Genomic DNA, 6,028 nt, shown 5'->3' on the forward strand with positions numbered 1-6,028 from the left:
TCAAGATATACCCAACCATATTTCATGATTCATGTTGAGATGAATATATTTAGGTTCTAGACAAAACTTCTAGAGGGACTTACATAGGTAAGTATGAAGATGAAGCTCGAGAGATGATTGAGATAGTAGGAATTCATAATCAATATTACATGAACTTGTTATGAGGAAGATACTCACATCTTAGAAAGGGAGTCATTGACATTATGTAGAGTCAAGAATGATTGACATACCAACTGTAGTTGTAAGACCAAACACAAAGTCTAATGCGTGAAAAACTTTCATTTAGGAAGGGGTCTGAAGAGTTATTTATGGAAATATATGTGTCTATCAAGTTAACCACAGATTCCATATCTCGTTCAATGTTCAGTGAATTCATTATTCATCATAGTACACATTTGATGCTTATGATGAAGTACATCAATACATTTTATGACTACGCGAATTTTGATGAGATCATTATAAAAATATCATTAGTCTTTAAGGGTGTATTCTAAATATTTCAATTTTAAGGATGCCCAATAAGGATATAAAAATATCAAGATATTATAGCATTATATAGTCCGACCCATGTGATAAGTATGGCTCATCTCATGGCCATTAGTGTGGAGACACTTAAGACAAATACCAGGTCCTCATTAGTGGAGAGAGTTCACTGAATTGATTTCCATGAATCTCTTAATGGTATTATACCAAACTATCTATCAAGTTCCTTCATATCACACTTGTGGAAGTTTTCCTTAGACTTGACACACCAAATACATCTTTTGGATGGACGTAAGTACTTTTCTTGCACCTATGAGTTCATATTGATGGAATTTCAAACCTTCTTAGATAGGGTGTATCAAGAAGTTCATGAAGATGATTGAGTGGTCAAGATGGGACCATAGAACCTCAATATAAGAAGATAAAGCTCAAGGAAGATGATACAATGTCCAATGTAGTGGAATGTCGGAGAGTTCTCCAGTGATTTGTGAATGTGTACGTACTAATTTGGAAGACCAATTTGGTTTTGATAGTTGACCATATCTGAAGTCATTCGAGGAGTATCAAGCAGATGAGATTCTATATGACAGAAAGGTTCCATGAGTGAGTCAATACACTCATTTGTGTACTCTAGGGCACCTCACGGCTGGAAACTCAACCTATCGAGTAGGTTAAATCAGTCCATAGATAATTGATCTATATGTCGATATAGACAATTAGTTTGGAATACTAATTAGGGTTATTGGCCATTTGACTAATTAAATAGACAGATACAAGGGGTATAGAGTCACACACAACAGTTTTTTGAGAGTTAGAATATGAGACATCCTTGAAAAACATTCACCCACGCGAATTATTTACATGTCCATGCTCCCTCTCCCCTCTCCCCTTGGTTCCTTCCCACTTCTGATGCGATTGGGACAATGTAATGATAATGGATTGATAATAGGGATAATCCAGATGGAGAAGATTTGACATGCCATGGAATGCACATACACATTTAGAAGCTAGATTGATAACTTGCAATTTATAATGTTTAATCGATGAATATTACATACATATATGTGTTCTACTAGCCATATTTGCACGTTATCATAATTAAATGGGCATAAATGGCTTGCACTATAGTTTCATGATTGTTTTTAATTTTTTAGTATTTTTTACATGACATTTGACCTCAGTGCATTGAAGATTTTTTTTTCAGGGCATAAAATACTTGGCTGGAGGCCGTTAATAGTTTTTCTAATTTTTCTGGAATTTTTTCATATTTTTTGATAATTTTTTGACCATTATAGAGCCAAGAAATAATTTTTATAATTTAAAGAATATATTTTTTGATTTATTTGGCATTTAAAAAGGGATTTTTTGAAATTAAATTATGTGGCATCCATGCCATTCGCCCAAAATTTGGGCGAATGATTGGATGCATCAAATAAGTATTTTATTGGCTCATTATGGCATCGCAATGCGCGATGCCATAATGAGCAAATAATTACCTCTATGATATAGGGCGTGGGCGGCGAGGAGAAAAGATAAACTTGTCTTTTTGCCCTTTTGGAATATTTCGTGTAATATAAATACACGCGAAGAATTGATAACCGTGTGCAATAAATGCAAGCGGCAACTCGATACTCCACGTGCATTTATTAAAGTACCATTCTTTATTTTTTTTAAAACGAGAAGCTGATGCTGCGACGTGGCGCTCTCCCAGCCGCTAAAAGGTATAATCTCTCTCTCTCATTAACGATAATGATTTCATTGTTTTTTGCGCACAAAGACGTGGCAGTGTGTGATTCGAGTGCAGAGAAAACAAGGAAATTGCATCGACGAATCAGAGAACAGCATTTTTTAATTGCGTGGAGGAGAGATAAAAAGATCTATCGACTAGGATTTATCGCCAGTAAAATGGTGATATCTTGAGATCTAGCCGTCCGATTGCGCCCAAATTTTTTGACGGTAGGTTTGTCTTTTCACCCTCTACGATCCATATGGTTGGATTTTTTAATAGAGGTCAGGAAGAAGGGGAAAACCACCAAGGAAGCTCTCCCCAAGTTGTTTGGCCAGGAAGGACACATGAGTTACTTCTGAAGTCAACAGATCTTGCTTCAAGAATCAAAGTTTTAAGTTTCTTCTTCACTATTCAACCTTCTTGTTGAACGATTCAAAACGCCAAGGAATGGGCAAAATGTACATGCCCTTGGAGATGATTTGAATGGTGATGAGCATTGAAATTTGAATTTGATTCAAGATATGGACTTTAAATTCTTAGTTCTACATTGATTCTCATCTCATATTGCATCTTAGATCCCTAGTTTCGAGTCTAATTTCATCTCTAATTCATTTCCCCCAATTCTTTCTACTTTCTCTATCTAGGTTAGCTCGCCTACTTACTCTCTCTAGATCTAAATTTGATTGTTGGAAAATTCAATTCAACATCTAAAACACCTAAATCCAAAATTTCATCCAAAAATTTGTCCATCTTCAAGCCCAGTTTCAAAATCCCTTTCTTGATTATTTATGCCCAAGTTTAATACGTAAAAAATAATTTTGAAGAATCATCTTGATTTGAATCTTGGCAATCCAAATTACTCTGACACAAGAATCAGAATTATCCTCTCCAGAGTGTTCTGACTGAAAATATTAAGATTACTATAAAGATTCAAAATACTTCTGAGTAATTACAAAACAAAATTAAACACAATTAAGGTCCATTAAATACAAAAATTAATTCATTCTTGAATTAATTCATAGAAATTAGGATAAAAATTCTTGAGAAGTGCCTCCCTGTGGTTTGACCCCTTTCTCATCCTATACTTTCCGTATGTTGAAAAAGGGAATTTTGTAAATTTATTGCATAAGCTTAAATCCAAACAACACATTTAAATTTGCATTTAACCATACCGAATTAAGGATTATCATAGACACATGAACATTTAAAAATTTCTGACTCAAGGCACCAAAAAATGATGCATCTGGTCAATGCCAGTAAGATTTGATCATCTATTTTCAAAGGTCCATTATGATTCTATTTTTTGTCTTCCACTATGTGAATCAAATAAGTTTTGTCTCAATCACAGACCCAACAATTAGCTTGAGTGATTAACTAAGATTCTGCATCATGCACATACTTCTTAACGTTTGATCATAGAAAGGATAATAGATTAGTGATGGAAATTCAAGGCCCTGTATACTCTAGGTCCTCTTTATTCACTAATGATACCCTAATTATCCTGAAAAGTCTACTTAACTGAACTATTCTGACCACACTTCCTAATGTAGATCTGTTAGGCCTATGATAATGACAAATAACATCCTAATTACCAAGGATTTAAAAATTATGCCTAATTTTTATTAGTAATCTAAAATGTTCCATTTTTTTAAAATTTAAAATTTTAATTTTTTTTACATGAGATTGATTAATAAATTAATTTCATTTCATAGTTTTTTTTGGTTGATCTATTTAAAAAATTATGGTTATAAATAGACTATTATTATTTGCTTTGCTTTGGAATTTGTCACTAGCCCATTTTTTCAGATTTCAGCTAATCATTGGTTGTGGGCTGCAGGTAGCTGCCCAATCATTGAGAAAATATGATGTAATGACGGCATGACTTGTGATATCATAATTCACCAACCATGAATAACTTTTCCTCTATTTTTCTGCATAATGAAACATTATGAAATGATTAACATCAGGGATTCAAAATGTAATGAATGTGATCTGATGTGCATGAGAGATGGAATATTTTATTGAAGAAGATTTGATGGACATAAAAAATGTAGACTTTCCTATGTATCACTAGAACCTTTTTTATAAACTCTAAGGACATGTTTCATAAGCTTATTAAACTGGCTTTCAAATTTGATATTTTGATGCATAACCTTTAGGGAGGCTAAGGATTGTATTGTCATGCTGAAGATCCATGGTGTGGAACATGAAGAAGAGATAATTTAGCAACCGCTTAGAATTCTCCAATTTGAAAATTCAAATAATATTTTTAATTAGGAATTAACTTAAAAAATAATTAGGAATTAACTTCAAGGACGCCGTTTCTACATAGATGGGGGTTATATATAATCATTAAAATATAATAAACTGAAAATTCACACATTGATACATGCTCTTAGATTTAACATTAGGCTAATATGTGGTTGTATGGAAATTAATGAATGTTTTTAAATGAATTTGATAACTTTAAATATTTTTTAACCGCAGCTTTTATTTTATCAACCTCCTTATTCAGTGGAAGGAGAAATTTGATAATTACTCAGCTTATGGACTCTATAAAAGAGATGCCTATGGAAAATCCAAAGATAATATCATAGCTTGGGAGAATTGAGAAGTACTATTTAGATAATTCAGAGCATTCTTTAGAACATAAAAAAATATAATTGATTGTGACAACCAAATTTGGTTCTAATTTGCAAGTATTCATTGAAACATTGGACCATTAGGTCAAACCACAAAGTAACTATGGGTTCCAAGTTTGTAACGATTCACAAGTATCTTTAGTGTCTCTATTTGTGGAAAAGAATACTACATCAAAGACTGTGATGTCCATAAATAAAGTACCCAGTAGGAAGAAGAGCATACCCTAATGAATTTGAATAGAGAAGTGTGTGCAAAACCTACCCTACAACCTTAGGTAGTAGAAAACTACTATTAATCAAGGTCTCAAAAAACCAATGACCACACTTCACCATACTAAATATAAAAAATTTTGATTCATTCTCCAAATTCAATTAAATACACAATGAATATATTTTACAGGGATACACAATTGAATCTCATTGGTTTTATCCAAATTTTAACTAATTTAAGGTTATCGACATCCTAGTTTTTCTAAGGACTCGACTATTTAAATTATCTTTCTATTAATTTCCAAAACTTCATCTTGTACATACATTTAATCTTCAAATTAATTTCAAATTCCAATATTTCAACCCATTTTTTTTAGAGTCAAACTTGACTCACTGAGGCACACAATTTCTAACTATAAAGAGTTATTTTAACCAAATATAATTCATCCTTTTAATGACCATGAAATCTGAGTTCCCAATTGTTAAAAAGAGAAATAAAAATTAAATAAATTAAAATAAAAATATGATTTTGATTTACTAAAAGTACCATAATGAATCTTACAATGCAAAATGAGCCAAAGTAGGAATTTAATGAATAATCTTTTGTGAGAATTCATAATATTTATAACTAAAAATATAAAATATTTTTTATTAATGAGGAAAATTTGGATAATTTATTACTGATATTAGGCTTTTAGTCTAAATAACAAATAAACTTTACTATATGTCATGGAAAACATAATACTAGTTAGACATAGTGCTGTATGTGTAAGGTATGACCATCAGGTCGTAGGAATACATAAACCAGCTTCTATTTTACCTTAAAAATACAATACCTATGATACTGTTTAAACTATGTATCATAAGTCATAATGAGCCTGGTGGGTTCACTCAGCTTATGTATATCTATTCCTCGGGATCTATTTATTTTCAATGTTAATGTTAAATATATACTTTATGATGT

Source organism: Wolffia australiana, chromosome 2 (assembly GCF_029677425.1).
Source record: "Wolffia australiana isolate 7733 chromosome 2, ASM2967742v1".
In the NCBI taxonomy this organism is placed as follows: Eukaryota; Viridiplantae; Streptophyta; class Magnoliopsida; order Alismatales; family Araceae; genus Wolffia; species Wolffia australiana.